The sequence below is a fragment of the Crinia signifera genome, chromosome 7, assembly GCF_055691185.1.
Source record: "Crinia signifera chromosome 7, ASM5569118v1, whole genome shotgun sequence".
Classification (NCBI taxonomy): domain Eukaryota; kingdom Metazoa; phylum Chordata; class Amphibia; order Anura; family Myobatrachidae; genus Crinia; species Crinia signifera.
In genome coordinates, this window is record NC_139223.1 from 73,460,746 (window position 1) to 73,484,782 (window position 24,037).

The window sequence follows — 24,037 nt, forward strand, 5'->3', positions numbered from 1 at the left end:
GTGCTCCCCCTGGCTGCCAGCGGCTGTATCTGCAGCTCATTGCAGCAGCAGGGAGGAGGGAGTCGGACGGAACGAAGCACACGCAGCCATCTTCATTGAGGGCACAGTGCCGCGGCCCAGCACGTAGATGCCGCGGCAGCCCAGTGAGGTAGGCGGCCCATTCTGACTTAAAAGGTGGCGGCCCACCGGGAAACGGCCCGGTTTCCCGGTGGGCCAATCCGCCCCTGCCCCCTGCGCACTCTCTCTGTGTGCTCTCTCTCTCTGTGTGCTCTCTCTCTCTGTGTGCTCTCTCTCTCTGTGTGCTCTCTCTCTCTGTGCGCTCTCTCTCTCTGTGCACTCTCTCTCTGTGCGCTCTCTCTCTGTGTGCTCCCTCTCTCTGTGCTCCCTCTCTCTCTGTGCTCCCTCTCTCTCTGTGTGCTCCCTCTCTCTCTCTCTCTGTGCTCCCTCTCTCTCTGTGTGTGCTCCCTCTCTCTGTGTGCTCCCTCTCTCTCTCTGTGTGCTCCCCCCTCTCTCTCTGTGTGTGCTCCCTCTCTCTCTCTCTCTGTGTGTGCTCCCTCTCTCTCTCTGTGTGCTCCCTCTCTCTCTGTGTGTGCTCCCTCTCTCTCTCTCTCTCTCTCTCTCTCTCTCTCTCTCTGTGCTCCCTCTCTCTCTCTCTGTGCTCCCTCTCTCTCTGTGTGCTCCCTCTCTTTCTGTGTGTGTTCTATATCTCTCTCTGTGCTCCCCCTCTCTCTGTGCTCCCCCTCTCTCTGTGCTCCCTCTCTCTCTGTGCTCCCCCTCTCTCTTGCTCTCTGTGCTCCCCCTCTCTCTTGCTCTCTGTGCTCCCCCTCTCTCTTGCTCTCTGTGCTCCCCCTCTCTCTCGCTCTCTGTGCTCCCCCTCTCTCTCGCTCTCTGTGCTCCCCCTCTCTCTCTCTGTGCTCCCCCTCTTGCTCTCTGTCTCTGCCCCCCCTCTCGCTCGGTGCTCCCCCTCTCGCTCGGTGCTCCCCCTCTCGCTCGGTGCTCCCCCTCTCGCTCGGTGCTCCCCCTCTCGCTCGCTCTGTGCTCCCCCTCGCTCTGTGCTCCCCCTCTCGCTCTGTGCTCCCCCTCTCGCTCTGTGCTCCCCCTCTCGCTCGCTCTGTGCTCCCCCTCTCGCTCTGTGCTCCCCCTCTCGCTCTGTGCTCCCCCTCTCGCTCGCTCTGTGCTCCCCCTCTCGCTCGCTCTGTGCTCCCCCTCTCGCTCGCTCTGTGCTCCCCCTCTCGCTCGCTCTGTGCTCCCCCTCTCGCTCGCTCTGTGCTCCCCCTCTCGCTCGCTCTGTGCTCCCCCTCTCGCTCGCTCTGTGCTCCCCCACTCGCTCGCTCTGTGCTCCCCCACTCGCTCGCTCTGTGCTCCCCCACTCGCTCGCTCTGTGCTCCCCCTCTCGCTCGCTCTGTGCTCCCCCTCTCGCTCGCTCTGTGCTCCCCCTCTCGCTCGCTCTGTGCTCCCCCTCTCGCTCGCTCTGTGCTCCCCCTCTCGCTCGCTCTGTGCTCCCCCTCTCGCTCGCTCTGTGCTCCCCCTCTCGCTCGCTCTGTGCTCCCCCTCTCGCTCGCTCTGTGCTCCCCCTCTCGCTCGCTCTGTGCTCCCCCTCTCGCTCGCTCTGTGCTCCCCCTCTCGCTCGCTCTGTGCTCCCCCTCTCGCTCGCTCTGTGGTCCCTCTCTCGCTCTCTCTCTCTGTGCCCTCTCTCTCTCCGTGCCCTCACTCTCTGTGCTCCCCCTCTCTCTCTCTCTGTGCTCCCCCTCTCTCTCTCTCTCTCTCTGTGCTCCCCCTCTCTCTGTGCTCCCCCTCTCTCTCTGCCAGTGTGCTCTCACTCCCTGTGCTCTCTTTTTGTGCTCTCTCTTTCTCTTTAGCCACGCCTCCTAACCAGAGACCTGCGATCGCCTGTATTTGACCGGCGGAGGAGGGGAGTGTGGGGGTCTGATGTGCATCATCAGGAATACTGCTAGCAGGGGCCTTGCAGTGCTCTGTCAATTACGTCATCGCCAAGATGTTTATTTTTTTTCTTGTCCAGCCAATGAGTTTTCTTTTGTTTGTTTGTTTTTCTTACCACACTTTATTACTGAGCCATTGTCAGCAGCCCAAATATTACTGTTCCATAGCATATTACCACTTCCCCGGGGTTGAGTCCACTGCTAAAGTATAGAAATGCTGGCAGCCAAATTCACCCCTTTACAGCTCGATCTTGCCCCAGATTTGTGTTTGTTTTTTGTAAGCAGCCCCACGGGGATTAGACAGTACTGTAAGGGCAGTTTATATACTGTAGCTCCACTAGCAAGGGCCAGAACATTGCATATCATTTAATCAACCCTAGTATGCCACTATGTGAAGAAAGAAAAAAAAAAAAGATAAGTTACCAATAAAATTATAATTACTTAGCTCCATGTTCACTAAATGTTTTATATTTACCATCATTATTATTATTATTAATAATAATAAGAATAATCATCTATATATTTGTCTAGTGTCCGTGAGTCTCTGAAACACTGCCATCTGCTGGCAGAGAGTGAAACTACATCTTTCTCACACATGCACAAACACAAAAGATTGAAGACTAGCTTTCGAAGCTTTTGCTTTGAGCGGGCTTACTAGTAATTACTATGTTTCCATGGCACAGTCAGATCAGCTTTGTTTTTGTTTCCGGTAAAGGTGCAGGAGTAAAGGTCCAGAAGGATATTTAAGAGTTCTGAGAAGCTTAACCGTGTGTATGTTTGGTACAATCCCATAACACCAAACCTTTTTGGCCAGTGTTCTGCACACATTAAGGTCAAGACTGTACAGTCCTTCTGCTCGGCCAGTGACCCCACATAGATGGGATCACTGACCGAACAGCTCATTGACCTTGATGGAACAAATACTATCACAGTTCACTTGGGCAGATATGATTATTTGTATATACACATGGAATAATGGGTAGTTTAGTCCAAAACAACTGCATAAGTAAATCATATGCACAGGTTCGTGACCAGCGCTGACCTTTAAGTAGGCATTATCCACCGATGGACACCTAGTGAAATTAGTCATATAACATTGCTTATAATAATCACTGAGCAACTATATGTGTCTGTGTGTTAGCTATAACCTTGCTTTCTTTTTATTGCAGGATTTGCTATAAACCAGTTACAGCAGATAAGAATGTGAAAGACACTGAGGTCCAGTTCCAATTTAAAGTAAAAGGTTTGTTTCAATTATCCACATAATATACATTATATGCAGTACACTGCACAGAGTGTTCATAAAATGAATGTATTTATGGAACAGTTTGCCAAAACCCCTGAGGTCACTTCTCCCAGACACCCCTTATCTACACCTCCCCTGTTGAATTTAGATTCTGATGAGGAAGGTGTGTACGCTGAGGATGTCGTTTGGGGCCAGAGGGAAGAAGTTGAATCTTCTGTCCCTGGCATTGAGGATTTGATCATTGCAGTTAAGCAGACTTTAAATATTTCAGAGGAGGATAAAGTACCTGCTCATTGTGTTTTCAAGAAAATATGACATGGTGATATCTCCTGACCCCCTTTTCCCCCTGTCAACTGTCTGTGGGCTCTATTACCCCATCTCAGGGGGACTCTCTACTGCAGGTTATGCAGTACACTGCACAGAGTGTTCATAAAATGAATGTATTTATGGAACAGTTTGCCAAAACCCCTGAGGTCACTTCTCCCAGACACCCCTTATCTACACCTCCCCTGTTGAATTTAGATTCTGATGAGGAAGGTGTGTACGCTGAGGATGTCGTTTGGGGCCAGAGGGAAGAAGTTGAATCTTCTGTCCCTGGCATTGAGGATTTGATCATTGCAGTTAAGCAGACTTTAAATATTTCAGAGGAGGATAAAGTACCTGCTCATTGTGTTTTCAAGAAAATATGACATGGTGATATCTCCTGACCCCCTTTTTCCCCTGTCAACTGTCTGTGGGCTCTATTACCCCATCTCAGGGGGACTCTCTACTGCAGGTTATGCAGTACACTGCACAGAGTGTTCATAAAATGAATGTATTTATGGAACAGTTTGCCAAAACCCCTGAGGTCACTTCTCCCAGACACCCCTTATCTACACCTCCCCTGTTGAATTTAGATTCTGATGAGGAAGGTGTGTACGCTGAGGATGTCGTTTGGGGCCAGAGGGAAGAAGTTGAATCTTCTGTCCCTGGCATTGAGGATTTGATCATTGCAGTTAAGCAGACTTTAAATATTTCAGAGGAGGATAAAGTACCTGCTCATTGTGTTTTCAAGAAAATATGACATGGTGATATCTCCTGACCCCCTTTTTCCCCTGTCAACTGTCTGTGGGCTCTATTACCCCATCTCAGGGGGACTCTCTACTGCAGGTTATGCAGTACACTGCACAGAGTGTTCATAAAATGAATGTATTTATGGAACAGTTTGCCAAAACCCCTGAGGTCACTTCTCCCAGACACCCCTTATCTACACCTCCCCTGTTGAATTTAGATTCTGATGAGGAAGGTGTGTACGCTGAGGATGTCGTTTGGGGCCAGAGGGAAGAAGTTGAATCTTCTGTCCCTGGCATTGAGGATTTGATCATTGCAGTTAAGCAGACTTTAAATATTTCAGAGGAGGATAAAGTACCTGCTCATTGTGTTTTCAAGAAAATATGACATGGTGATATCTCCTGACCCCCTTTTTCCCCTGTCAACTGTCTGTGGGCTCTATTACCCCATCTCAGGGGGACTCTCTACTGCAGGTTATGCAGTACACTGCACAGAGTGTTCATAAAATGAATGTATTTATGGAACAGTTTGCCAAAACCCCTGAGGTCACTTCTCCCAGACACCCCTTATCTACACCTCCCCTGTTGAATTTAGATTCTGATGAGGAAGGTGTGTACGCTGAGGATGTCGTTTGGGGCCAGAGGGAAGAAGTTGAATCTTCTGTCCCTGGCATTGAGGATTTGATCATTGCAGTTAAGCAGACTTTAAATATTTCAGAGGAGGATAAAGTACCTGCTCATTGTGTTTTCAAGAAAATATGACATGGTGATATCTCCTGACCCCCTTTTTCCCCTGTCAACTGTCTGTGGGCTCTATTACCCCATCTCAGGGGGACTCTCTACTGCAGGTTATGCAGTACACTGCACAGAGTGTTCATAAAATGAATGTATTTATGGAACAGTTTGCCAAAACCCCTGAGGTCACTTCTCCCAGACACCCCTTATCTACACCTCCCCTGTTGAATTTAGATTCTGATGAGGAAGGTGTGTACGCTGAGGATGTCGTTTGGGGCCAGAGGGAAGAAGTTGAATCTTCTGTCCCTGGCATTGAGGATTTGATCATTGCAGTTAAGCAGACTTTAAATATTTCAGAGGAGGATAAAGTACCTGCTCATTGTGTTTTCAAGAAAATACGCAGAGATTCAGTGACCTTTCCCTCAGATAGCTTAACTGGGAGAAGCATTGAAAACTCCCGATAAGAGGCTTCTTATGCCTAAAAGATTTGCTAACATGTACCCAATGCCAGGGGATTAAATTATGGGAAAAGACAGCTTTAGTGGATGCGCCTGTTGCCAGGTTGTCTAAATCCACGGTTTACCGGTTCAAGGGGGTGCTGCGTTTAAAGACCATGTGGACAAGAAAATTGAGGGATGCCTTAAAGCTGTGTTTGAAGGAGTGGGCTTTACCTTACGCCCTATTGTTGCCTCTGCATGGGTATCCAAGGCTATGATGAAATGGGCCTTATGTAATCAACTCCAGCCTGACTGAAGCTTTTGCCTTGGCTGAAAAGCTTAAGTGTGCTGCAGAGTATGTTTGTGAGGCTGGGGAAGAAGGCGCCAAGATGGCGTCGAAAGTGTCGGCCACATCTGTGACAGCGAGGAGAGCTCTTTGGCTTAAAGCTTGGGAAGCAGACAGCGAATCCAAGAAGTCTCTAGAGGCTTTGGCTTTTAAGGGTGAACTTCTTTTTGGGGCAGAACTTGAGTCCATTATAAAACAAGCCACAGGGGGAAAGAGCACTTTCCTGCCCACTACGTCTAAGCACTCAGTGTCCAAGTTTGGGGCGTTTAGACCGTCCTTTCGTTTCTCCTTTCCAGGGGGTGTCTCAAATAGAGGACAAGCAGGAAGAGGAAAGTTTCTTCCAGCAAGGGGAGGGCACCCAGATCCCGTTTCGGGACCTTTGCCAAGAAACACCCGTCCAAGAGTGAGGATAAGTCCTCTGCATGACCGTTCTGGTTTTAGAGAGGGGGGTCGCCTCCTGCAGTTTCCGGACAGGTGGAACATCTCCACCACGGACCCTTGGGTTCTTTCTTTAATTTCTCAAGGTTACAGAATAAATCTCAGGATGCAAACCCCAAAGATATTTCTTCCAACACCCTACCGCGGGAAACTCGCTTGCGGAAAGCCCTGTTTGGGACGGCAACATCTCTTCTTGAGAAGGGAGTGGTGGTCACGGTACCTCCGGTAAAAAGAAAGAAAGCAGATTTTATTCCATACTTTTCTTGGTCCCCAAATCAGACTGGTCTTTCAGACCCATTCTAAATTTGAAGTCTTTAAACCTACACCTGTGGGTGGACCATTTTTGCATGGAATCTCTTCGATCAGTGCTTTTAAGCATAGAATTGGGAGAATTTCTAGCATTGGAAGACATCCAAGATGCTTATCTTCATGTGCCCATCTGCAAAGAACATCACCCTTTACTGTGTTTCGCGATAGGAAAGACTCATCTACAGTTCCAGGCCCTACCTTTTGGCCTGGCCACAGCGCAGAGAGTCTTCACAAAAGTGAAGGCTGTCATGGCAGCGGCTGTCAGGCTAAAGGGGTTAGTGATTATCCCGTACTTGGATGACCTCCTGTTCAAGGCGGAGTCGGCGGAGAAGTTGCAGGAACATCAGGGTTTGCACATGCACAAACTCCGACTATCGGGGCAGGGGCCGAATTCGTATGACTACGTGTGATCCAGAATCAGCCCTTAAATGTATTAGTATGCTACCACAACCTGCCTGAGTAATACAGGTCGAGTCTCCCATATCCAAAATTCAGAAAACATTTTTTGTGTGTGACTGAGAGTGTACATTCTAGCCTCCTTTCAAGTTAAACAGCCGACATGTCGCGACTATGTTGCACCGATTGTCTTTCTGGTGACTTTTTCCGTTTAAATGTGTCTTATTTGCAAAACGGAGCAAATATTTGGCATGTCTGTACTCCGTGTGTAACTGTGGCTGTATCTGCATATGTTTTACAGGTAAATACTGTAATGTTACATTTCTTATGCAGGTACAGTCGCAGGCACGCACTGATTTACATGCCGCATATCTTTTTAATCAGCAGAAGCTTATGCATCCTATGCACTCCATTTTTCAAATAAGACATAAATGCATACCTCCCAACTGTCCCGGTTCTAGCGAGACAGTCACCTTCCGCATTGGGGGGGGGGGGGGGGATCATAGTCCCCTCTGTCAGTGCAGGAAATAGATGGGCACAGCAACTATTCAGGAAGGCAGTGGAGCTGGGGGCTGGCCATGCCCCACACAGTGACGTAAAACGGCGCCATGGCTTGTGGCCAAGGTATCTTTGGGAGACCATGCCCACTCCAGTATTCCCTTTTTTTATCGGGTGTCCCGATACCCCCAACTGAAATGTTGTGAGGTATGGTTCATGTACAGAAAAATGCCTGGCACTACAGAGTCACACAGAAATTGGAGCGGGGACCATGATCCAGGATGTCTATACATACAGAATGACATTAATGATATAGGCCCTTATTCAGATCTGATCGCAGTACACATTTGTTCTCGAAATGGTCAAAACCATGTGCACTGCAGGTGGGTAAGATGTAACGTGCCGAGAGAGGTAGTTTTGTCTGAGTTATTTTGTTTCTGTGCAGGGTAAATACTGGCTGACTTATTTTTACACTGCAATTTAGATTTCAGTTTCAACACACCCCACCCAAATCTAACTCTCTCTGCACATGTTACATCTGCCCCACCTGCAGTGTACATGGTTTTGTCCATTTGAGAAGGAATTTGCCTCTAAGAGTGAACCAGAATAAGGCCCACAGTGCTAACACACTATAAGATATGCACAATAATATGGTTAACGTGTATATTGTTAACTTCTACAGTCTATTGTGTATGCACTTGGAACAAGCACTTCGCACTAATATCTATTTTACACATTTTTTTTTAAACAACCTGTGTTTAATTTCTAATATTAAAATAATATATACAATGATTGTATGTTACAGCAGTCAATGTAGTTGTTGTAATGATATCTTGCGATCCATTCTGGATTAGTTGATGTATACATTAAAATTTTCTCCTTCATTTTCCTTCATCCACTCTCAACACTTGCTTCTCTTATTAGACCTGGCCTCTTTTTCTTCCTACACAGGGACTGGGCAGGCTGCTGCTTTATTGGATCTTATTTAGACGTTGTAAAGATTTTGGAGTGGGCGAGGGGCTTCTTAGATGGAGTGAGGAGGTGGTAATAACTTACTTTCTAATAGTGCTGCAGGGAGAGTCAGAGTACAAATGAGCAATTTATTTTACCTTCACTGTTCATGTGGGAAAATTAGAATTTAGCGTTTTCAGTGTGTTGCAAATGTTTTTGGAGTTTACAAACCGTATGAAAGCCAACTGGATGACAAACATACAAGCTATGAATGTTTTTCTAACTAGAAGTTCGGTTCCATCGCTTATACACTACTTACTTAAAAACAAATGTTGCTGATGGTGGTCTAGAGTTCAGTGGAAAATAAGAATGTACTTTTCCTTACTATTTTCCTTTCTAATACTGATGTGAGCCATACTGTACATCTGCAGTCTGATTTCCCGTTCTGCCGATACCAATCTAATCCATCTCCTATCTCCAAATGGACTAGTGTGACTGTCCTGTTTTCTTCTGGGACGTTTGCGATGTCCCACCTAGCAGTGTCCCACAATGGGGACGGGGTGGCAGTTTGGAGTCCCCCTGTCACTTGCTGCTTTGCTTATCAGAGCAGCAGTGACTAGGTGCTGTGTGCACGCGCACAGCATCTATTAACAGGAGACAGAGGGACATGGGGCAGTGACACAGTGACAGTAAAGGGCAAGCCTGACTTGTGCACTTATCAAAATCGAAGATAAAATGATATGTAGAAGCTGATGCTATGGGCAACATTTGTAATCTCCACACTGTCAACTTTATAATTCTCCTCTATTAGGGCCAGATGTATCAAGCTTCAAAAAGTGATAAAGTGGAGAGTGATGAAACCACCAGCCAATCAACTCCTACCTGTCATTTTTCAAACCCAGCCAGTGACATGACAGTTAGGAGCTGATTGGCTGGCTGTTTGTCACTCTCTACTTTATCGCTTGTTACAGAAAATGTCATGGTTATGGTGTCTTTAAAATCTCGTTTTCTAAGTGAACCCCCCCCTCCAGCTAGTGCTTTTTAGATTTGTATGAATTGGTCACACTGTATCCAATGGAAACCTTTTACAGTACACTGCATCGACCTTGAAGTTCATTAAGTTCAGAGTGTGATTATGTAAGGTGCTTTTGGTGTACCATCACTGCCTTACTTAGTATATCTTGTCAATACCTCTTAAGTTCTATGTGCCCTTAATACAGCGACCTTCTGACAAAACTCAGCTTTCACATCTTGTGCTGTGTTTTACTTTGCAGCTCACCTCTCGTCCTTTATCATACTGTAAAAATTTCAATTTGATTCTGCAATTACTACATATATGCATAATCCAGATGTATATATTCAGAAATCCGCATTTGTCAGTAATACTAGACTCCTTCTGATGTTACTAATTAAAAAGCATAGATTACACTCCCCAGCTCCTCTGCTTTTGGCAGGACGGCCCCACTATTCAGACTGAGGGCAGGGGATGCTTGTCTCTCAGGTACAACATTTCCCATCAGGCCACGCCACTTACTGCAAGGCCTACGATGCACAAAATTTCCAATTCTAAATTACAGAATGCTTTTCTTTATTCATAGATTCTTCATATAAACACACATATAACCTTCAAGTACATGTGTTTACATTCCTTAACATCAATAGCAGTAGGAAAGTTCTTCTCAGGTAGCATTTATTATACTGAACACTCCGGTGCTTTAGCCTTTGTATTTATATCTCGATAAGTAGTATATGTCACAGATAGGTTTTCTTTTTCGTCCACTAGGGGGCACAGGAGTTCACGCTGGGTATGAGAGGTGAGGTAGCAGAGCGTGCACCAAAGGGTTACAAAAATGTACCCAGCATGCTCCCTGCCTCCCTTCTCCCTCATAACCCGCCCCCTGACCCTGGGTCACCAGTTTTTTCTTTGGTGCCAAGGAGAGAGCAGCACCATTATCGCGGCTGTTAGAACAGCCATGGGTTAGAGCTGCTGCGGCGGGTGCTCTTTTAGTGAATCACCGGCAGCGCAGCTCCATCACTCGGCGGCGGCGACGGCAGCGCTGGCGACTGGGCTGGGGACTTCCGTCGCGGGACCCTCTCTCGGAGGCTCCCGCATGCTGCACTCCGTCCCCGGGCAGGTAAGCGGCGGTTCCCTGCTTGCAGGGAGCCGCGTCTAGCAGCGATCCCCCCCCCGTTTGTATGGGAGTCAGCGGGGGGGCAGGCAGTGGGGGTCTGGACTGCTCCACCTTTCCACTAGATCACCAGGGACAATTAGTCAGGCTATGTCCCGGGGGTTGATGCCTGTGGAATTTTATGGTGATATTTAATCTTATTTCTATGGTTACATTGAGCGCTGTATGTGAAACACCTTCTTTTGTATTTGTTGTATCCCCTGTGGGTGTATTTTGGATGTTACACTCCTTGGTGAATTCACATTAGCTGCACATTGCTTTAATTGCGCACCACTGTTGGCACTATCTACTTCTTGTTTGAGGGGGAGGTTAGACAGCCTGGGAACCTACAGCCATACACATTGGAAATGTTGTATATTGGGCCTGGTTAGTACTTGAGTGGGAGAGCACATAGGAACACCAGGTGCTGTAGGTTAGTCCCTCCCCCACCCCTGGGGACGTGCTGAGGCTTGCTCTCTGATTGCCCCAGGTGTCCCACCTCCTCGTTAAGGTCCTTATCAGCAGCCATTCTGGCACTTGCTGGTTTTAGAGACGGAGGCTGCTGGGATTCTCCCCCACACCCTGCTCCTGGAAGCCTGGTGTTTGTGTAGTATTTCTCCTCTCCTGCGGCTGGCTGGATTGTTGGGCTCTGCTGCTGTCTTCCTTCCAATATCATTGGAAGAGATGAAAGTTTGAAACACTGTCACCATTCATAGTATTGGCTTTGCATATACGGTGTCTCCTTTTCAGCTTGCAGAATTGTTGAGTTTATCTGCCCATACCAAATGCTTGGCTAAAGCTTTGTGGGTAAGGCTGCAAGTGTGTTGCTTGGGTGTCAGTGTTGTAACTGCTGGTGTTTTTTGTCTTTTTTCATGGACAGCATGCCTAAGGCGAAACCTGGCAAGGAGACTCCATCTCCGATGCAGCGTACCTGTAGGGTATGTGTGGACATACTCTCTCGGCAGGAGGAGGATATCTGTTCCAGGTGTTTGGCCCTTGAAGCAGATCTTCTGCCGCCTTCACAGCTGGGCTTCGACCTTGACTCAGGTACCTCCTGCGCCCCTGCCCCCTGTGCCCATGCCCCCTGTGGCAGTGGCCAGCACCAGTGTTGGGGCAGCTCCTGCTTATGTAGAGCCCCCTTGGTGGCAATCCTTTGCACAATCTGTGCAGGGGTTGACGGCTACTCGGGCGGGCTGGGATTCCAGGAGGCAGTGTAGGCAGCAGAGTCCCGATGCGGGTTCTCCACGTTCGGATTCCAGCTCAGAGGGGAGTTCTTACTCTTCAGTGGCGGAATCCGCAGGGGCCGATCACACTTTGTCCTCAGCGGAGGTAGAGTCTCTGATGCAGGAGGTTAAGGCAGTTCTCCAGATGGAGGATGAGGCTCCTGCCCCTAAAAGTAAAGACCTGCTTTTTAAGTGTCTTAAAGTATCGGCCCAGCTCCCGCCTTCGGCCCTCATGGACGATTTATTGGAGACTGCGTGGTCTCAACCGTTTAGAAGGTTCCAGCTTTCCAAGCGACTTACTACTTTTTAACCTGTTCCTCCCACAGAGAGGGCTAAGTGGGAAAATCCTCCCCTGGCGGATGATCATGTTGCGCGATTAGCTCGCGCTTCAGTACTGCCCATTTCGGATTCTTCATCTTTGAAGGACCCCTCTGAGAATTTCCTCAGGACTGCTTTTTCACAGGCAGGGGCCATTAGGTGTACCACGCTTGCCGCGTCATGGGTGGCCAAGGCAGTGTCTGAGTGGGCGTGCAAGGTGGAGAGAGGTTTGTCCGACGGCACTAGTCCTTCCTCTAGATTTTCCTCATCCACTAAGGGAGCCAAGCCCTGCACCAAGCAGCCCTGGGCTACCAGTCAGGGAGGTGGTCTCCAGGGGCTATGCCCTGACATTCTGGTTCCCCCCTCCTCAGTGTTATTTTTGCACGGGTCTTCCAAAGGACCCAGCGAAACGACAAGTGCTACAGCTTTCCATCTGCTCTCTTTTGGACTCGAACGTCATTGTTCCAGTTCCTCAGGAGCAGAGGGGTCAGGGGTTCTTCTCCACCCTATTCTTGATTGACAAACTGGATGGTTCTCACCGTCCTATCCTGAATCTGAAGTCGCTCACTATTTTTCTGCGAGTGCCGAAGTTTCGCATGGAGTCCCTGCGTTCGATCATTCTCTCACTGGAGCCAGGGGACTTCATGGCCTCGCTAGATATACTTCACATCCCCATCCGACAGGAACATCAGCACTTTGAGGTTCGCCCTTCGGGTCGAACACTTCCAGTTCAGGGCGCTACCTTTTGGTCTATCTACGGTTCCCAGGGTGTTCACCAAGGTGATGGCGGTCAGGGCTGCACACCTGCACCGGCTGGGGGTTCGGATGATTCCATACCTGGACGGCCCACTGATTTTGGCAAAGTCCCCAGACCTACTACGGAGTCATTTGCAGGTCGTGATTACACTTCTGTTATCTCACGGTTGGAGGATAAGCTGGAAGAAATCGTTTCTTACTCCTTCCCAAAGGACACTTCACTTGGGAGCTCGGCTGGGCACTCGGTTGTAGAGAGTATATCTTCCAGAGGATAAGATCCACTCCCTTCAGAGGAAGATTCATTCCCTTATAGGTCACAGAAGGGTCTCAGTACACAAGTGTATGGTGGTGTCTTCGACATGGTAGAGTATACACAGTTTCACTCGGGCCCACTTCGGCTTTACACTCTCAGCCAGTGGACAGGAGATCATACTTGTCTAAAGAGTCAATTGATCACACTGCCCCCGAAGGTTCGCCTGTCTCTCACATGGTGGTTAAAGACAGACAACTTGTCTCAGGGCCGCCCGTTTTGGATTCCAACCTGAGTTTTGCTTACCACGGATGCCAGCCTACGGGGCTGGGGAGTGGTTTGCAATTCTCAATCTTTTCAGGGTCGCTGGACGGCTCAGGAGAGTCGCCTTCCGATCAATCTCCTGGAATTGAGAGCAATCCTTCTGGCTCTTCAGAGGTTGGGGTCCCTCATCCGAGGGTGCCCTGTAAAGATCCGGTCCGACAGCACCACGCCCGTGGCCTTTATCAACAGGCAGGGCGGGACACGCAGCAAAGGAGCAATGAAAGAAGTCTCCAAGATATTCAGGTGGGCGGAGAAGCAGATTTCTGCAATCTCTGCAGTCTTCATCCCAGTGGTTCTCAATTTTGAGGCAGACTTTTTAAGTCGGCAAGATAGTGTACGCATTTCCCCTGTTTCAACTCCTACTTCGCCTTCTGTGGAAGTTCAGGAAGGAGGGAGTAATGATGATCCTAGTGGCCCCAGATTGGCCCCGTCGAGGTTGGTATGCGGATCTATGGAACCTGTTGGTAGCCTCTCCTCTGAGTCTACCTCTGCGTCCAGACCTAATTTAACAGGGGCCATTCCGACACCCGGACTTGAGTCGCCTGGCTTTGACAGGCTGGCTGTTGAGGTTTTCCGGGCACTTCAATCGTCTCCTTTGGAAGGTGGCTTCTTGTTGGCTATTTCCTCAGCACGAAGGGGGTCTGACATGAGTGCATTATCATGGAAACCGTCTTTTCTGGTATTTCACCCGGACAGGGCGGTTCTTTGTACCAAACTGGATTTTCTTCCAAAGGTGGTGTCTGAGTTTCACCTTAACCAGGAAATAGTGGTGCCTTCTTTTCCAGGTTCTTCTGAAGCTGAAGCTTCTCTTGATGTAGTCCGTGCGTTGCAGATTTATCTTCGCAGGACTAAGTCAACTTGTAAGTCGGGTTCACTGTTTGTGCTTTATGGGGCCAAGAAGAGGGGCTGGCCCGCTTCCAAACAGTCCTTGGCGAGATGACTCAGATCAGTGGTTTGCCAAGCGTATCTTTCCGCACTGATTACTCCCCCGGAGGGGATTACTGCACATTCTACCAGGTCTGTGGGTACATCCTGGGCCGCTAATCGAGGCGCCTCGGCTGAACAGCTCTGTAAGGCGGCTACTTGGTCCTCTTCCCAGACCTCTATCAAGTTTTATGCATTTAATACCTTTGCATCGGCTAATGCACAGTTTGGTAGACATGTGCTTTCCGCAGTCCAGGAGCGTCCCCCACCCGTGAGGGGACAGCTTCAGGACGTCCCAGCGTGAACTCCTGTGCCCCCTAGTGGACGAAAAAGAAAATAGGATTTATGGTCTTACCTTGATAAATCCCTTTCATTTAGTCCATAGGGGGCACAGGACGCCCTCCCAGACGCACCTGGTAGCGGGGCTTCCTATGTAGGAAAGTTCCATGGCTTTAGGGCCTGTATGCTATGTGGGTGTGCGTTTGCTCTTCCTTCTTCTCTGGCTCTGCTCCTACCTTGGGCTTGCTAACGAAACTGGTGACCCAGGGTCAGGGGGCGGGTTATGAGGGAGAAGGGAGGCAGGGAGCATGCTGGGTACATTTTTGTAACCCTTTGGTGCACGCTCTGCTACCTCACCTCTCATACCCAGCGTGAACTCCTGTGCCCCCTATGGACTCAAAGAAAGGGATTTATCAAGGTAAGACCATAAATCCTATTTTTTCGCATACTTTTTTTTCTTGTCAGTGATGTTTGTGCCCCAAATTGGCCTAGCTCATATGCGTACTCACACCTACATTATTAGTTGTTTGCTTGTAATTAAGGAAATATGCTGGACTATTAGAGTTAGTGAATATGCTGACTGTATCTGAATTTTCCTGACAAAAAGTGCATTCCACATTCACTATTATTACGAACCTACCCTGTGGTGTACTGTGGTGCTGATGAAGGACAAAGGACAATACACTGTGTTACTAGGCAACTAGTTTCGAACACAAGAAAAAAGCATCTGCGTTATATGTAGCTAGCAAATGAAAATCAATTTCAACATTTACATGTTTTTTTGTTTTTTTTCTGACAAATGCATGCAACTTTATACTTCTAATGAGGCTTTTTATCATAAGATCTGCATCATATTATGCAAGAACAACAACACATCTCTTTGAGTGCAGCCATTAAAATTTAAGACAAGTCACTATGACAGCAGATGAATGGTTTACATACTGCAATAGTGGGGCTGGTGTCCTTGCCTTAATGGAAAGAAGTTTTGACTGTCAATGTACAGTGAACTGTTACTAGATGTACTGTAACTGCGAATATGGTGGACGTTGATTTTACTGATGTCAAACTGCATACTCTGTTTACTAGGGCAGTACAGATGGTGTAATGGTTCGCATTACTGCCTCACAGCACTGGGTCATGGGTTCTATTACCACTATGGCCCTAACTGTGCAGGGTTTGTATAGTCTCCTCGTGTTTGCATGGGTTTCCCCCGGGTACTCCGGTTTCCTCCCACAACCCAAAAATATACTGGTAGGCTAATTGGCTCACAACAAATTAACCCTAGAATGCCTGTGTGTGCGTGTACATGTGGTAGGGAATATAGATTGTAAGCTCCACTGGGGCAGGGATTGATGTGAATGTTCAAATATTCTCTGTAAAGCACTGCGGAATATGTGTGCGCTATATAAGAAACTGCTAATAAATAATACTGGGACAGACACTATTGCTTTAACTCAGTCTTGTTAGCATTCAGAATCCCTTTTTAGTCTTTACATTTTAAGGTATATAGCATTTTTCTCAACTGCAGGGTCCCCTGTATGCCAGTCATCTTCTCTTCTACAGTAGAATTCCAATTGGTACCTGTGGGGAAAGAGTATACTTACCAACTCCAGCGTCCTCTTTGTTCCAGATTAGGCATCCACAGGGTTAAAAAAAAACCCCAGAAAGCAGCTCCTCCCCAAGAATGAGAAACAGCTGATCCTGTTCGTACAGCGGATCAGCCGTGATCGGCCTTCTTAGTAAATTTCCCTCAATGTGTCTGAGCTAATCAATGACAAACATGGAGGTCCAGGAGTACTGACTCAGGTGCAAATAGGTAGTGTATCATGTGACTTGTGAACTGAATGCTAGTGAACTACAGGACAGTTCAATCAGTTCACACATTGAATGTGACTCAGTGCAGCAGTGCCACCTGTGGTAGTTTAGAGGTACTGACTCAGGATGAATGTATATGAGAGCTTATTATCTCTGCACAGCTGCAGTAACACAGGCAAACCTAGTAGAATATTTAGCACAGTAGGTGTAGTAGCGTGGTGAAGAGGGCATCCTGCAGCAGTTATTACTGTATGGAAACACACACATTGGCTGTGTCTAGGGAGAACAATTTAAGAGACATTTCATTTAATTAGATCTGTACTTGCTGAGCTGTGTTTTATTTTATGCTTTCCTTTTCCAGCATCAGGAACTATAAAGCAAGTGTGCGTGTGTGGCTGAGTGACTGAGCTTGCTTAACGTTTAGCTCCTGTTCTTTCTCACCGTGTCCACATCCTTCCACTTGCTTGGGTTCCTGAGGAACAACTCTGACAGAGCTGTGAACTGATACCCCTTTCAGATCGCTCTTAATTACCTGATTCATGCCGGTTGGTTGACAATTCGGCCCGGTAATGGGTGTCATCTGAAAGGGCTTACCGGGTCTAGCAACCCGGCATTACAAACCGGTAAAAAAAGGGGTTCTTACCGGTTCAATGCTGAGTTGCTGTGCAGTGTGAATGAGTTAACCGGATCGAACTCACACTGATGGTTCCTGTTCACACTGATGGAGTAGGCAGTGCTTGGAGGCGTCGCTGTACGGATCTGAACAGAGCAAAATGCAGGGTCGACCCAGGACCATCTCAAAGTCCCGATGCGACCCTGCATTCGGCATAACTGAGCTAGTTCTCTTTTAAGATTATTTTATTTTCAACTGATTATTCATAAACTACTCATAACTACATCAGGGTATTACTGTACAAGAAGTAGGGATCGCATGTATCAATGGCAGGGTTTAACCAAACGTATCTTCACTAGTCCCTTGTACAGTTCACAACCTGCTAAAGTAAAAAAAAAAAATCCTCCTAAATTCATAACAGCAGAACCCTGTAAAAAGCCACATAAGCACATTGCTTTTACACTATAATATGTAGAAATAATCAAGGTACTTGTGTACTATCACGGCGCGCGATGCAATGCGACGCGATATCGGTCGATGTTGTACAATGGCATACAATTTTAAAATTGTATGCCATTGTATATGGCATACAATGCCATACAATTCAATGGGATGCGATTATAAATTGTATAAGCACCCTAATGGGTGCTTACAATGCTTAAATGCACCCCCACGCCACCCCCAAGTATAAACATGAACCCGAAGCGTGGCCAGCGCAGCGAGCCCCCGAGGGGCGGCAGTACGCGTCCTATGACCTTTTCATACCCCCACTATCCACGTCGGCGTGGAGTTGACTATATAAAGTGTGGCGAGCGCAGCGAGCCACCAAGCCCGAAGCGTGGCGAGCGGACGCGGATACCTTCACAGGTATCCGCGTACCCTCGTGGGCTTCACAGGTATCCGCGTCCCCTCGCAGGGCTCGCCGCGCTTCGGGCTCGGTGGCTCGCTGCGCTCGCCACACTTTATAAGATCAACTCCACACCGACGTGGATAGTGGGGGTATGAAAAGGTTGTAGGACTCGTACCGCCGCCCCTCGCGGGCTCGCTGTGCTTGCCACGCTTCGGGTTCACGTTTATACTTGGGCGGTGGCGTGGGGGTGCATTTAAGCATTGTAAGCACCCATTAGGGTGCTTATACAATTTAATATTGTATATGCGTTAAAATCGCATCGCATGCCATCGGCTGTATGGCATGCGATGCGATTAAAAAATCAGGCGACTAATTATCGGGGCGCCGTGCTAGTACACAAGTACCATAATCAATAATACAGACACAATACAGGCCATAGATCAGACCAGCTCTCTGGTACTGGATGGGAGCAAGTGTAATTTGTGATTCAAAAACGGACAGGAGAAATGCGCTATATAGATCTAATTATTATTAGCTCATTCATAAAACTTATATTTGCACAAAACATTTGTAAGAGAGGACCTTTTGAAGAAGAGCTGGGCGTGTTTTCCCCAGTTTCTTTGAAATATTCAGGATAAGGTAGATATAAACATAGAAAGCTAGATTAAGAGTTTCCAGAGAGGAAATGGGATATTACAGTGGCATACTAACAGGAGGAGAATGGGGTAGTGGGCGGAGATACTCCGCACCAGCTACCAGGACGGCTTTTGAAGCTGCACAAGATAATGTAATGAAATTTGGTAATCTCAAACCAAAATTTCTTACGTGAATAATTAATGAGAGAGATTTCTACAGAATATATATCTGGCATTGGTGGTGCTCAGGGCAGGCGACAGGGGGGGGGGGGGCAAAGGGGACACCTGTACCGGGCCTCAAGCTTGTTAGGGGCCCCAAAGTTCTGAGGTGCTCAGGGGCTGTTAGCATAGCTGCGGCAATGCAGTGCCTAGCAATGGTTTAAAAAGGCACCCCCCTGGTTCCTGTAAGGGTACTTACCCGGTATTAGTGATATATTGTAACAATTAAAAAAAAACACATTCAATATGCAGTATGCTAAAATATATTGCTCAAGGGGGACGAGTTAGGGGGGCCCGTCAGAGATAGCAGTGTACCGGGCCCCAAGATTTCTGTTGCCAGCCCTGGTGGTGCTCCCCAGGGTTTAAAATTAAATATAGAGAGAGGCTTCTCTCAGAACTGGTGTCTGAGATGAAAAAGTAAAGCCTCTTTGTGGGGCACGCTTAGAATTTTTGTAATCTTTTTTTGTTAGTTTATTTATAAAACTTATATTTTTCGATATTTAAATAAAATGAAGGTGTCAAAATAAATACTAAACAGCAGAAATTCTCACTTTAGACTATAGTATGTAAGCATAAGAGTAAGGCTGGTTTCACACTGTCCGGCTCCTGCCGGACGGTGAAATCCCGCACGGCCAGGGAGCCGTGCCGCACACAGTAGTTGTGAATGGACACTATTGTGTCCATTCACACGGGATGGCCACGACCCGGCCGCACGGTTGCAGCCGGATCCCGCCACTGGAAGGGACGGCTGCCGGGCTGTGGCCATCCCCTCCATGATAAACTAGTGTGTGCGGCACGGCTCCCTGGCCGTACGGGATTTCGCCGTCCGGCAGAAGCCGGAGTGTGTGAAACCAGCCTATGGGTCTCTTGTCTCTGTCAAGAAAGTAATTAACACTAGAAGTACCTCTAGTGTTCTACTGGCATGTAGTTTTGCCAGTAGGTGAAAATATACACAAAGTATCCATAAAAATGGGAGTTTAAAAGAGAATTCAAAGCATATAATATTCTCTTAAGGCAGTAATATCCAGTAATCACATACAATGTCAGGCACACCAATACAAAACAGAGAAGTAATGATTTTTACAAATGTTGCAAAGAACAAACATAACACAATAGTTTCTATCTATCTGTACATGCTCCAATATATTTTTTTTCCCCTCAACGATGTTCTTAAGGAATTCTCACAAAAACATACCCCATAGAGGTGCACAGGAAGCTGAGTGAATATTGCATACCATAGTAAGTGCTACTGTGTGTAGTCAGACGTCATAGATAATTGAATTGTTCATTTAATTCTTAAGAGGTTGTTGAATGCAGATTGAAAACCTGTATTGCGTGCACTGCAGACTACACTAGACATGACATATCTGTTGGCTTTTTTATGAAGGATTAAATGGGGTCATTCTAATTCTTTCAGACATGGCAGAGTTCGTCCCTGTTCCGATGTTTGAGAACCTGTGCATACACACGGTCTTTTGTGAGAATATGCAGCTCCTCTTTGCAAATGGCTTTGGCAATTTCTATAGTCGCCGAGCTGTTTGCAAAGCTTTTGTATGGGGGCAGACAGCGGTGGGGACAATGGTTGGGCATGGAGGCACCCAGCGTTTTGTGGGCGTCCCCATGAAAGTTCTGGGCGCCCTGTCTTTGTCTCAGCACATGCAAATAAAAGTTAGTTTCCACTGACTTTTATTTGTGAAGCCAGGAGAAATCATTCGATGGTCTGCGACCATCGAATGATTTCTCCTGCAGTGGAGACATGCGAGGGGATATGTCTTCGGTTCACATCCCATTGCATGCTAGCGAAGGGATTCGGTGGTGGTGGGGGTGGATTTTCGGCAGGGTGGACTCTCTTGGTAAGCTGCGATCTTTGCAGTTTACCGAGTCAACCGGAACCGAGCCCAAAATCCCATCTTCCTTGAATCTGATGTTTATATGTTGTGAAGTTTTTCTGCTGTAATGTTAATTGTCTTGTCAAGTCTGATTGAAAACATTAGATTTTTAAAGAAAGATATTATGATTTAAATAATTTTTGGAATTTGTTGATAGTCGTTAATGAGCCAATTAAACTTACTGCCAAAAAGTCTACCCTTTTTTTATTTTATTTTTGACGACCTTTTTTTTGTGTTCAGTGGAAAATTTAGTCCTGTAGGTTTTTAGTTCAGTGTTATATTAATAAATCATCAGTTTGCCAAGCAGTAAAGAACATTGTGAGCAAATTCCAAAAAGTTTATCGCCATAACTGGAATTTGATGGGTCCTTAAAACTGTTCCATCAGACAGAGATCTGGACGTTCTCAGGCCCTTAAATATTTTGCGTTGCTGCTTCTGCTGTTACATAATAACCAGAATATGTTGTGCATGACCATCTTTATGTTTGACATGCTATAATTCAGTCACTTTGTATCTAAATGTTCCCAAATGGCTCAAATATATGCAGAACAAATAAAAATGTATTCTGTTTACGTCATTACATTTATATAATGGTGCATACACACGATGAGATTAACTTTATCGAATAGATAGTCTTGGCAGGCAAGACCATATAATAAAGATCTGTACTATATAGTCAAATCGAATGTGAACACTGTTGTTATTGTGCATACACACGGTGAGATTTACTTTCTATTAGACCAGTATTAGATCTGGGTCGTGATCTAAGGGTACACACGGTGAGATATGCACTATTTTTCTATTCAATTTTGCAAAATTTAATAGAAATCTAATAGAAAAATAGTCTTGGCAGGCAAGACTATCCAAATCCAGACCCAGATCTAAAGGTGCGTACACACGTACAGATTTTCTGTCTGATCTATCTGGTGGGAACAAAAACCTGAAAATGTATGGGAGCATATGACAATTAAAAATTTCCACCCAAATCCAGGAAAACAGAAAAAAATACCTGCTTTGATAAATTTGTTATATCACAATGATTAAACTATTTGTCTGACTGATTACTGTCTGTTTTCAAGTGTTTGGGAACAATTTTTTGATTGTCATATGCTCCCATACATTTCCAGGTTTCTGTTCCCACCAGATAGATCAGACAGAAAATGTGTACGTGTGTACGCACTTTAATAGTGGTCTTATCGAAAATAAATCTCACTGTGTACTTGTAACTAAAGGGGCATACACACGTAGAGATCTGTGCTGAGCAATTTTGCTAAGCAATTTTGCTGGTGTCAAGATCTCCCATGGGGAGCACATACACATGCAGAGTTTTGTGCTAAGTGATTTTGCTAAGCGATTTTGCTAAGCAATTTTGCTTAAGCAAAAAAAGTCAGGGTAATGGTTCAGAATGAGAGATTGTGATCAGTATCTCTCATTCTGTACACACAGAGAGATTTGCAGTCATTTGCTAAGCAATCTTACTAGATTGTGACTGCATGCACTGACTTGGTTAGCAAGAGATATTTAATCTCTCGGAGCATACACACAGAGAGATCTGTGCTTACTTTCTAAGCAATCTAGTCAGATTGCTTAGAAAATAGCACAAATTTTCTCCGTGTGTACACCCCTTAACCCAGATCCAGACACAGACTCAGATCTAATAGTGGTCTAATAGAAAGTAAATCTCACCGTGTGTATGCACCATTATAGTGTTCTCTCTCATTTCTTTGGTGCGTTCCTGTTGGGTTTTTTCTGCACGCAAAGTATTCAGCTTTTTTTATCTGATGATCCAATACAAAAAGTATAATATCAATATCTTACATTTACAGAGGGCATTGCATACATACTGTATGTTTGTTAGGTTACTGTAGTGGAGACTTTACATCTTTCAGAAGCAGAATTCAGGTCTGATGTAAGTTATAATTATACTCAAGAATCATCATCTATAGATGGAAAGCACAGGCATCGCCTCATACTGTATACTTGTACGAGTAAGCCCACTCAAAGCAAATGCTTTGAAAGCTAGTGAGGCAGCAAATGCAGCAGGTTACAGAGAAATATTTCTGCATATAAATTCCAAGAATTGATTACATGAAATGCAGGGTCATGAATACATTCCCATTGTTACTTTTCAAATGGTCTGAGTGCTTCTACCTTGTGATTTTCCTCTGTGTGAGAGAGAAAGAGATGTAGTTTCACTCACTGCCAACAGAGACACACAGACATGAGACATATATGCAGTACATCAACCACTGTGCCGTTGCACACTAGTGTGCCTTGAGCTGTTCTCAAGTGTGCCCCCAGATCTAGAGATGCCCAAACCAGTGTACAGCCACCACAAGTTCAACTGTTATTTATATTCCTTTTACACACAAATCCGATTCCGACCCGGTATCTGGCACATGGATCCAAGCCAGGTTGGATCCGGGATTTGCACCGTTTACACTGCGGTTCCACTGGCACTGCTTGGTGGAATAGACCCTTATGTCTAATGCTGACAGATTTATCGACATCCGTAATGCAAAGCATTCCCAATATTGGTACCTGCAGCTACCGCTATCTAAAAAAGGCAGTAGCCTATTAGCTAATAGTCCACATTTGTAGCTGGCAGAGGGCTTTTCCTGACACCTCTCTAAAAATTACCTCTTTGTATATACAGTATCTATCTATTCACGGGAGACAGTGGGACTGGGAGCATGCCAGAAGCTCCCAGAATGCTGGCCTTGCACCCACAGTGATGAAAACGGAAGGCGTGGCTTTATGGTTTCTAATTCAGAATATGCATACATGGTTCCCCTGGGGATCGGCAGCAATGTACAGCCATGGCCAAAAGATTTGAGAATGTATTGGTTTTCACACAAGTTTGCTAATGTTACTATGGTATACTGAATTAAAAATGGCAAGCATTTCATAAGTGGCAAAGCTTTATTGTCAATTTACATTAAGTTTTTGCAAACAGTCAATATTTTCAGTGATGACTCTTCTTTTTCAAGACCTGTTATTTGCCCTGGCAAGCTGTCAATCAAGTTCTGGGCCACGTACAGACTGATGGCCCCTAAGTCTTCCCTAATCAATGCTTGGAGTTTGTCAGAATTTGTGGGTTTTTGTTTGTCCACCGCCTATTGAGGATTAAACACAAGTTCTCAATGGCATTAAGGTCTGGCGAGTTTTCTTTCCACTGACCCAAAATTTTGATGTTTTGTTCTCTGAGCCACTTAGTCATCAATTTTGCCTTATGGCAAAGTGCTCCCTCATGCTGGAAAAGGCATTGTTCATCACTAAACTATTCTTGGATGGTTGGGAGAAGTTGTTCTTGTAGGAGGCTTGGGTACGATTCTTTATTTATGGCTGTGTTCTTAGGCAAAACTGTGAGTCCACTCCCTTTTGCTAAGAAGAAACCCCACACATGAATGGTATCAGGGTGCTTTACTG

The 24,037-nt window shown here is 46.3% G+C and overlaps 1 protein-coding gene across 2 annotated transcripts in view; it reads left to right on the plus strand.

Moving 5' to 3' along the window:
• MRTFB (myocardin related transcription factor B) overlaps positions 1–24,037 on the plus strand; it is a 376,317-nt gene that overhangs the window by 113,877 nt on the left and 238,403 nt on the right. For both annotated transcript variants that reach the window (XM_083153324.1, XM_083153322.1), the window contains exon 3: positions 3,110–3,183. The gene's annotated coding sequence lies outside the window, so the exon portion shown is untranslated. The remainder of the gene's footprint in view (positions 1–3,109; positions 3,184–24,037) is intronic.